Here is an 11,260-nt window from a genome sequence, read left to right on the forward strand (position 1 = left end):
AAGAACACATTTCTGCCTGTTATCCAGTTACAGTAGTGATTACTGGTCCTCATCACATTTATCCAATAATTGGCCAAAAAACAGATAGGAGACTGGAATGAATAGAAGACCTCACCTCCCAGACCGCGCTCGACAGTGACAAGCATCACTGTGGTCGACGGTCCAACAACAAGGCATTAATCATTGGCCTATTTCCTCTTCAGGAGGGATGTTTTGAGGGATTCACAACATCTGGGTTGGAGGTAGTAGGAAAGGTTTAACCATGGGAGGACGGATTCGGTGAACCAGAGAGACAAGAGAGTGCTTTGGCGCTGTACAGCGAAGCGTCCTGCGGGCTTTTGGGAACTCGGGCCACGTGTGATAAATATTAGTTTGTGTTCCTACTACAGAACATTGGTTGGCCATGTTTTATGCATTCCTCCTGGCTAGTCCTCCAGAGGCCATTGCTCTGCAAGGACAGCACACTGTTTGTTTACATTGAATCACGTTCAAGGAATGCCTGCGTTTTTATTAACGCAACTTGTATTCTATCTAATCATGTATGTTGTTTGAAAGGAATCCACATTTTAAGTCAATCGTTTTGTTTTTGCACTTGCTGCTTTTTGCATTTTACAATGATTTCTAACATACATTTTGTTTTAAACCTCGCTAATACATTTTGTATCGTGAAGACACCAGAGACATATTCCACAGTTATACTTATTTGTTACATCTACATTCATTCTGCCTATTGAACCAGTGATTTCCCCAATGTCAGCAGAAACCAGACTCGGAACAGACTCCAGTGCTAATGACGCTAGCTAAATCAACGGCTTCATTCATATGTGAGTTGCATTAATCCCTTTTGAAGCCGTACGTGCTGTGAGATGCTGTGACCCATAGTCAGCACTTTCTGGGGGGTGTGGAATCTGCCTGGGCTGCTCTAATCATGACCAGGCTTGAAGAGCTGGCCAGGAGGAAGGCTGTGAGCCATGTCAGTTAAAATGTGCTTAAATGGAATGCAATGCACAAGCTAGCCCACAACCCCATACACTGAGCTAAAGGAGCATCTGTTTTACATCTGTTCATTGATGATATCAGGTACCGAGCCTATATCATCAATCTGGTATCTGATATTAAAGGCTCTTAGATAAGGGGTCCAATATGGTACGACACTGGCTTGGTGTCGCAAGCCTTTAGCTAAACCCACAATAACATCTGCTAAATATGTGTATGCGACCAACACATTTGAATTGAGATGTAGGCTTGGTTGGGGATTGGATGACCATTTCCAGAGGCTGCTAAATACAACATGCTACTTCAGACTGGGTTAGGGGGAAAGGATTTGGCAATGTATTCCCAGGTGTGTCTTCAGAACTAGTGGTCCTACCTTTAGCTACGAGAAAGAGGCAGGAGGGGGTGGGGTGAAGTATCAGGAGTGTGGATAGAGAAGGGTTCTTTGGACCAGTCTTTAAACGCCCAGCCATCAGAACACACTGGATGGGTAAATAAACAAACAAGTTACATCTATGCAGTGGATTCAATAGTTGTAATTTAAGTCATGTAGTGGTAAATAAACAAACAAGTTACATATATGCAGTGGATTCAATAGTTGTAATTTAAGCCATGTAGTGGTAAATAAACAAACAAGTTACATATATGCAGTGGATTCAATAGTTGTAATTTAAGCCATGTAGTGGTAAATAATCTGGACACAATGGACAAGGAGCTGAAACAACTGGAGTCACTGTTAATTCCATATCATGGCCATTGAGTTTATTCCCGTCCGAGTATTTCCAAGAGACCCTGTCTGTAATATTGTTTAACAGTACTCTAAGTTAGCCTTCAACAAGTGGTAAGCCAGGTATTTCCTCAATGGTGGTCGGTCCAATGTAAGAAGCAAAGGGTCACTTGCCATATCATCATGAAGTGACACTTTGCTTCTTGAAAGTCCAATATCTTGAAAACTTGACTGTTGACATGCAAAACATTTTGGGATTATGTTAACAGTGGACAATATTTATATATATACACTGCTCAAAAAAATAAAGGGAACACTTAAACAACACAATGTAACTCCAAGTCAATCACACTTCTGTGAAATCAAGCTGTCCACTTAGGAAGCAACACTGATTGACAATAAATTTCACATGCTGTTGTGTAAATGGAATAGACAAAATGTGGAAATTATAGGCAATTAACAAGATACCCCCCAAAACATAAGTGATTCTGCAGGTGGTGACCACAGACCACTTCTCAGTTCCTATGCTTCCTGGCTGATGTTTTGGTCACTTTTGAATGCTGGCGGTGCTCTCACTCTAGTGGTAGCATGAGACGGAGTCTACAACCCACTCAAGTGGCTCAGGTAATGCAGTTCATCCAGGATGGCACATCAATGCGAACTGTGGCAAAAAGGTTTGCTGTGTCTGTCAGCGTAGTGTCCAGAGCATGCAGGCTCTACCAGGAGACAGGCCAGTACATCAGGAGACGTGGAGGAGGCCGTAGGAGGGCAACAACCCAGCAGCAGGACCGGTACCTTCGCATTGATGTGCCATCCTGGATGAACTGCACTACCTGAGCCACTTGTGTGGGTTGTAGACTCCGTCTCATGCTACCACTAGAGTGAAAGCACCGCCAGCATTCACAAATGACCAAAACATCAGCCAGGAAGCATAGGAACTGAGAAGTGGTCTGTGGTCACCACCTGCAGAACCATTCCTTTTTTGGGGGTGTCTTACTAATTGCCTATAATTTCCACCTTTTGTCTATTCCATTTGCACAACAGCATGTTAAATTTATTGTCAGTCAGTGTTGCTTCCTAAGTGGACAGTTTGATTTCACAGAAGTGTGATTGACTTGAAGTTACATTGTGTTGTTTAAGTGTTCCCTTTATTTTTTGGAGCAGTGTATATACACTACCGTTCAAAAGTTTGGGGTCACTTAGAAATGTTCTTGTTTTTGAAAGAAAAGCACATTTTTTGTCCATTAAAATAACATCAAATTGATCAGAAATACAGTAGACATTGTTAATGTTGTAAATGACTATTGTAGCTGGAAACGGCAGATTTTTTATGAAATATCTACATAGGCGTACAGAGAACCAATATCAACAACCATCACTCCTGTGTTCCAATGGTACGTTGTGTTAGCCTATTGTCACGCCCTGACCTTAGAGATCCTTTTTATGTCTCTACTTTGGTTTGTTCAGGGCGTGAGTTGGGGTGGGCATTCTATGTTTTGTGTTCTATGTTTTCTATTTCTGTGTGTTTGGCCGGGTGTGGTTCTCAATCAGAGGCAGCTGTCTATCGTTGTCTCTGATTGAGAGCCATACTTAGGTATCCTTTTCCCACCTGTGTTTTGTGGGAAGTTATTTTCTGTTTTGTGTTTCTGCACCTGACGGGACTGTTTCGGTTTTCATTTATTCTCTGGTTATTTTTGTTATAGTGTTCAGTTCTGAAATAAAAGAATGAACACTTACCACGCTGCGCTTTGGTCCACACCTTCTTCAACAGATGATCGTTACACCTATTCAAGTTTATCATAAAAAGCTAATTGATAATTAGAAAACCCTTTTGCAATTATGTTAGCACAGCTGAAAACTGTTGTCCTGATTAAAGAAGCAATAAAACTGGCCTTCTTTAGACTAGTTGAGTATCTGGAGCATCAGCATTTGTGGGTTCGATTACAGGCTCAAAAATGGCCAGAAACAAAGAACTTTCTTCTGAAACTCATCAGTGTATTCTTGTTCTGAGAAATGACGGTTATCCATGCGAGAAATTGCCAAGAAACAGAAAATCTCGTACAACGCTGTGTACTACTCCCTGCACAGAACAGCGCAAACTGTCTCTAACCAGAATATAAATAGGAGTGGGAGGCCCCGGTGCACAACTGAGCAAGAGGACAAGTACATTAGAGTGTCTAGTTTGAGAAACAGATGCCTCATAAGTCCTCAACTGGCAGCGTCATTAAATAGTACCCGCAAAACACGTCTCAACGTCAACAGTGAAAAGACAACTCCGGGATGCTGGCTTTCTAGGCAGAGTTGCAAATAAAAAGCCAAATCTCAGACTGGCCAATAAAAATAAAAGATTAAGATGGGCAAAAGAACACAGACACTAGACAGACAAATCTAAGTTTGTGTCACGTTCGTCATAAGGAATGGACCAAGGCACAGTTCCACATATTTTGATCCCACAAAGCACAAAAGGGAAATGGCTGCCTAAATACGATCCCCAATCAGAGACAACGATAAACAACTGCCTCTGATTGGGAACCATAACAGGCCAACATCGACATATAAACACCTAGATGACCCACCCTAAATCACACCCCGACCTAACCAACATAGAGAATAAAAGCTCTCTATGGTCAGGGCGTGACAGTTTGAGGTGTTCGGATCACAAAGAAGAATATTCGTGAGACGCAGAAAAAATGTAAAGATGCTGGAGGAGTGCTTGACGCCGTCTGTCAAGCATGGTGGAGGCAATGTGATGGTCTTGGGGTGCTTTGGTGGTGGTAAAGTGGGAGATTTGTACAGGGTAAAAGGGATCTTGAAGAAGGAAGGCTATCACTTCATTTTGCAACGCCATGCAATACCCTGTGGACGGCGCGTAATTGGAGCCAATTTCATCCTACAACAGGACAATGACCCAAAGCACAGCTCCAAACTATGCAAGAACTATTTAGGGAAGAAGCAGTCAGCTGGTATTCTGTCTATAATGGAGTGGCCAGCACAGTCACCGTATCTCAACCCTATTGAGCTGTTGTGGGAGCAGCTTGACCGTATGGTACGTAAAAAGTACTCATCAAGCCAATCCAACTTGTGGGAGGTTCTTCAGGGAGCATGGGGTGAAATCTCTTCAGATTACCTCAACAAATTGACAACTAGAATGCCAAAGGTCTGAAAGGCTGTAATTGCTGCAAATGGAGGATTCTTTCACGACAGCAAAGATTGAAGGACACAATTATTATTTCAATTAAAAAATCATTATTTATAACCTTGTCAATGTCTTGACTATATTTCCTATTCATTTTGCAACTCATTTCATGTACAGTGGGGCAAAAAAGTATTTAGTCAGCCACCAATTGTGCAAGTTCTCCCACGTAAAAAGATGAGAGAGGCCTGTAATTTTCATCATCGGTACACTTCAACCATGACAGACAAAATGAGAAAAAAAAATCCAGAAAATCACATTGTAGGATTTTTTATGAATTTATTTGCAAATTATGGTGGAAAATAAGTATTTGGTCACCTACAAACAAGCAAGATTTCTGGCTCTCACAGACCTGTAACTTCTTCTTTAAGAGGCTCCTCTGTCCTCCACTCGTTACCTGTATTAATGACACCTGTTTGAACTTGTTATCAGTATAAAAGACACCTGTCCACAACCTCAAACAGTCACACTCCAAACTCCACTATGGCCAAGACCAAAGAGCTGTCAAAGGACACCAGAAACAAATTGTAGACCTACACCAGGCTGGGAAGACTGAATCTGCAATAGGTAAGCAGCTTGGTTTGAAGAAACCTACTGTGGGAGCAATTATTAGGAAATGGAAGACATACAAGACCACTGATAATCTCCCTCGATTTGGGGCTCCACGTAAGATCTCACCCCGTTGGGTCAAAATGATCACAAGAACGGTGAGCAAAAATCCCAGAACCACACGGGGGGACCTAGTGAATGACCTGCAGAGAGCTGGGACCAAAGTAACAAAGCCTACCATCAGTAACACACTACACCGTCAGGGACTCAAATCCTGCAGTGCAAGACGTGTCCCTCTGCTTAAGCCAGTACATGTCCAGGCCCGTCTGAAGTTTGCTGGAGAGCATTTGGATGATCCAGAAGAAGATTGGGAGAATGTCATATGGTCAGATGAAACCAAAATATAACTTTTTGGTAAAAACTCAACTCGTCGTGTTTGGAGGACAAAGAATGCTGAATTGCATCCAAAGAACAACCATACCTACTGTGAAGCATGGGGGTGGAAACATCATGCTTTGGGGCTGTTTTTCTGCAAAGGGACCAGGACGACTGATCCGTGTAAAGGAAAGAATGAATGGGGCCATGTATCGTGAGATTTTGAGTGAAAACCTCCTTCCATCAGCAAGGGCATTGAAGATGAAACGTGGCTGGGTCTTTCAGCATGACAATGATCCCAAACACAACGCCCGGGCAACAAAGGAGTGGCTTCGTAAGAAGCATTAAGGTCCTGGAGTGGCCTAGCCAGTCTCCAGATCTCAACCCCATAGAAAATCTTTGGAGGGAGTTGAAATTCCGTGTTGCCCAGCAACAGCCCCAAAACATCACTGCTCTAGAGGAGATCTGCATGGAGGAATGGGCCAAAATACCAAAATTTCATTAAAAATTCATAAAAAATCCTACAATGTGGTTTTCTGGATTTTGTCTGTCATAGTTGAAGTGTACCTATAATGAAAATTACAGGCCTCTCTCATCTTTTTAAGTGGGAGAACTTGCACAATTGGTGGCTGACTAAATACTTTTTTTATAGTGAACTGGATGGAATATGGGAAAAAATATTGTGAAAAAATGCACCAAATTCTTTTTCAATCTTCAATATAGAAATGCTACCAAATGTTTTTTATTAAAACTTGTTACAAATGATGGAGTCACGCATGATTCACCAAATTATATTTTGAAAGAGGAAGTAAAGTACTTTAAGAATATGTTTTCGTTTCAGGCTCCTCCATCTCCACTAACTGAAACTAATTATATGGATTTTTTTCCTAATAATAATGTAAAATTATCATCTGTACAGAAAGACTCATGTGAAGGCCAAATTACAGAGGAGGAACTGCTTGATGCAATTGGGGTCTTTAAGGATGGGAAAACTCCAGGGCTGGATGGCACACCAGTGGAAGTATACAAAACTTTTTTTGATATACTCAAAGGACCATTATTAGCTTGTTTTAACCACACCTATATAAATGGTAGATTATCAGACACGCAACAAGAAGGTCTGATATCATTATTCCTGAAACAGGACCCAAGTGGTATATATAAAGATCCAGTCCATTAAAAAAATTGGAGACCTCTTACACTTTAGTGTTGTGATGCAAAAATCCTAGCAAAATGCTTGGCGCATAGAATTGAAAAAGTATTGTCAGATATTATTCATCCTAATCAGACAGGTTTTTTACATGGACGATACATTGGAGATAATGTAAGACAAGTACTGGAAACAATAGAACACTATGAAATATCGGGGACACCAGGCCTGGTTTTCATAGCTGATTTTGAAAAGGCTTTTGATAAAGTACGACTGGAGTTTATATATAAATGCCTAGAATATTTCAATTTTGGGGAATCTCTTATAAAATGGGTTAAAGTTATGTATAGTAAACCTAGGTGTAAAATAGTAAATAATGGCTACATCTCAGAAAGTTTTAAACTATCTAGAGGAGTAAAACAAGGTTGTCCACTATCGGCATATCTATTTATTATTGCCATCGAAATGTTAGCTGTTAAGATTAGATCAAACAATAATATTAAGGGATTAGAAATCCGTGGCTTAAAAACGATGCTGTCATTGTACGCTGATGATTCATGTTTTCTTTTAAAACCACAATTAGAGTCTCTCCACGGCTTCTTAGAGGATCTAGATACTTTTGCTATCCTCTCTGGATTAAAACCAAATTATGATAAATGTACCATATTACGTATTGGATCACAAAAAAATGCACATTTTACATTACCATGTAGTTTACCAATTAAATGGTCTGACGGAGATGTGGACATACTCGGTATACAAATCCCAAAAGAAAGAAATGATCTCACTCCAATACATTTTTATGGAAAGTTAGCAAAATAGATAAGATCTTGCTACCATGGAAAGGAAAATACCTGTCTATTTGTGGAAAAATCACCCTGATTAACGCTTTAGTCACATCACAGTTAACCTATTTGCTTATGGTTTTGCCTACACCTAGTGTAGGCTTTGCCTACACCTAAAGGACGGAACAAATAGTACAACAAATATTGTGGTTAAATTCAAATATAATAATTGATAAAAAAAGATATAATTTTAGTGAATGATATCATAAGTAGGACTGGTGGAGTTAAGTCACACATGCAGCTAACACAGACATATGGAAATGTCTGCTCTACCCAAAATTACAACCAATTAATTGCAGCATTACCACAAAAATGGAAGAGGCAAGTAAAAGGGGAAAAAAGTAAGGAACTTGTATGTCGGCCTTATATTAAAGAACATAAATGGTTAAAGAAAAGTGTGATAAATAAAAACATATACCAATTTCATTTAAGGACCAAAAAACTGACAGCTGTGCCATATAAATTGCAAAATAGTTGGGAAGAGATTTTCGATGTACTCATTCCATGGCACATGGTTTATGAATTGATACGCAAAACAACGCCGGATTCAAAACTTTGAATTTTTCAATTTAAATTACTATACAAAATTCTTGCAACTAATAGAATGTTATATATATGGGGGATACAATCTTCCCAGCTCTGCAGATTCTGCTGTGAGGAGGCAGAGTCATTAGATCATTTATTTTGGCATTGTCCATATGTAGCTCGTTTTTTGTCACAGGTCCAGGAATGGCTGAAGAATTGCAACATTTGCCTAGAACTAACGCTACAGATAGCAATACTGGGTGATTTGAAAAGCCAGTCAATCAATCAATAATATAATAATTATTTTAGCAAAAATGTTTATTTTTTAATTTACAATCTGTAGAAGCTATGAGAATAGGAAGGTTCAATTATTTTGTGAAGCATCACAGCACAGTTAAAATATATATGGCAAATAGAAACCCGAAATGGATGAGGTTGAGAGATAGATGGGAGGGGTTGAATGGAGCTGAAGGGTGGGACTAATAACAAGATAAACAATGTAAAGCATACGGGATCTGTAAAATGTATATAGGTTCGTAACTTTTGTGAAATAGCACAGTTACAAATAGAAATCAAACTGGATGGACATCAGAAATAGAGGAAGAACTAAGAACAAACAAGAGAGAACTATTATAAAGTAGACTGTGTCTGTAAAATGTGTATAAGATGTATAAATTGAAGGTAAAAGCAGAAGTGTTTATTAGTTTACTCCAATTGGGGCATCGATGGTAGGGTTTGCGGGGAATAATAATAAAGGTATATTCTTTAAAAAAGTATGTCTATATAGGTATGTGTATGTATCTATGTGTATATGTATGCATGCGTGTATGGATATACACTGCTCAAAAAAATAAAGGGAACACTTAAACAACACAATGTAACTCCAAGTCAAGCACACTTCTGTGAATGTCACGCCCTGGCCTTAGTATTCTTTGTTTTCTTTATTATTTTAGTTAGGTCAGGGTGTGACATGGGGAATGTTTGTGTTTTGTTGGTTTTGGGTGTTTTTATGGTAAAGGGGTTGTTGGGTATAGTATATGGGTTTGTGTGGAGTACATGTGTCTAGTGTTGTCTATGTATGTTCGTTGTCAAGTGTTGTGTTGATTGTGTATAGGTGTGCGATGGGTCTTCGTACCCAGATTTGTTTTATGTTTTTTTTCCCGTGAGTGTTATGGAGCAGATTACTGGGACTTTAATTAAAGTACTCCATTCTACACTCTATTTGACTCTCCTGCGCCTGACTTCCACTGCCACTTATACACGCCATTGTGACAGAATCTCTGACCATTATAGGACCAAGCGGCATGGAAAGCGGCAACAGGACCTACCTACACAGGATTCATGGACATGGGAGGAGATACTGGATGGTAAGGGGCCGTGGGCTCAACCGGGAGAATATCGCCTTCCTCGTGAAGAGCTGGAGGCAGCAAAAGCCGAGAGGAGGCGATATGAGGAGGCAGCACGGAGACAAGGCTGGAAACCCGTGAGTACAACCCAAAAATTTCTTGGGGGGGGCCTTAAAGGGAGTGTGGCGAAGTCAGGTAGGAAACCTGCGCCTACTCCCTGTACTTACCGTGGAGAGCGAGAGTACGGGCAGACACCGTGTTACGCAGTAGAGCGCACGGTGTCTCCTGTACGCGTGCATAGCCCGGTTCGGTACATTTCAGCTCCACGTATCGGCCGGGCTAGACTGAGCGTTGAGCCGTATGTCATGAAGCCGGCCCAACGCATCTGGTCACCAGTGCGTCTCCTCGGGCCGGCGTACATGGCACCAGCCTTACGCATGGTGTCCGCCTACATAGGCCGGTGCGGGTTATTCCACCTCCCCGCACTGGTCAGGCGACGGGGAGCATACAACCAGGTAAGGTTGGGCAGGCTCGGCGTTCAAGGGAGCCAGTACGCCTGCACGGTCCGGTATTTCCGGCGCCACCTCCCCGCCCCAACCCAGTACCACCAGTGCCTCCTCCACGCACTAGCTATATGGTGCGTGTCTCCAGCCCTTTACCACCAGTGTCTAAACCACGCACCAAGCCTCCTGTGTGTCCCCAGAGTCCTGTGCGTCCTGTTGCTGCTCCCCGCACTAGCCCTGAGATGCGTGTCCCCAGCCCGGTGCCACCAGTCCCGGCACCACGCACCAGGCCTACAGTGCGCCTCAGCCGGCAGGAGTCTGCCGTCTGCACAGCGATGACTGAACTGCCCGTCTGCCAAGCGCCATCTGAGCCATCCGTCTCCCCAGCGCCATCTGAGCCATCCGTCTCCCCAGCGCCATCTGAGCCATCCGTCTCCCCAGCGCCATCTGAGCCATCCGTCTGCAATGAGCCTGCAAAGCCGCCCGTCTGCCATGAGCCTGCAAAGCCGCCCGTCTGCCATGAGCCTACTGAGCCGTCCGCCAGACAGGAGCCGCTAGAGCCGCCAGCCAGACAGGAGCCGCTAGAGCCGTCCGTCAGACAGGATCTGCCAGAGCCGCCAACCAGACAGGATCTGCCAGAGCCGCCAACCAGACAGGATCTGCCAGAGCCGCCAACCAGACAGGAGCAGCCAGATCAGTCAGCCAGCCATGAGCAGCCAGATCCGTCAGCCAGCCATGAGCAGCCAGATCCGTCAGCCAGCCATGAGCAGCCAGATCCGTCAGCCAGCCATGAGCAGCCAGATCCGTCAGCTAGCCATGAGCAGCCAGATCCGTCAGCTAGCCATGAGCAGCCAGATCCGTCAGCCAGCCATGAGCAGCCAGATCCGTCAGCCAGCCATGAGCAGCCAGATCCGTCAAATAGCCATGAGCAGCCAGATCCGTCAGCTAGCCATGAGCAGCCAGATCCGTCAGCTAGCCATGAGCAGCCAGATCCGTCAGCTAGCCATGAGCAGCCAGATCCGTCAGCTAGCCATGAGCAGCCAGATCCGTCAGC

The sequence above is a fragment of the Salvelinus fontinalis genome, chromosome 11 (genome assembly GCF_029448725.1).
Source record: "Salvelinus fontinalis isolate EN_2023a chromosome 11, ASM2944872v1, whole genome shotgun sequence".
Taxonomy (NCBI): domain Eukaryota; kingdom Metazoa; phylum Chordata; class Actinopteri; order Salmoniformes; family Salmonidae; genus Salvelinus; species Salvelinus fontinalis.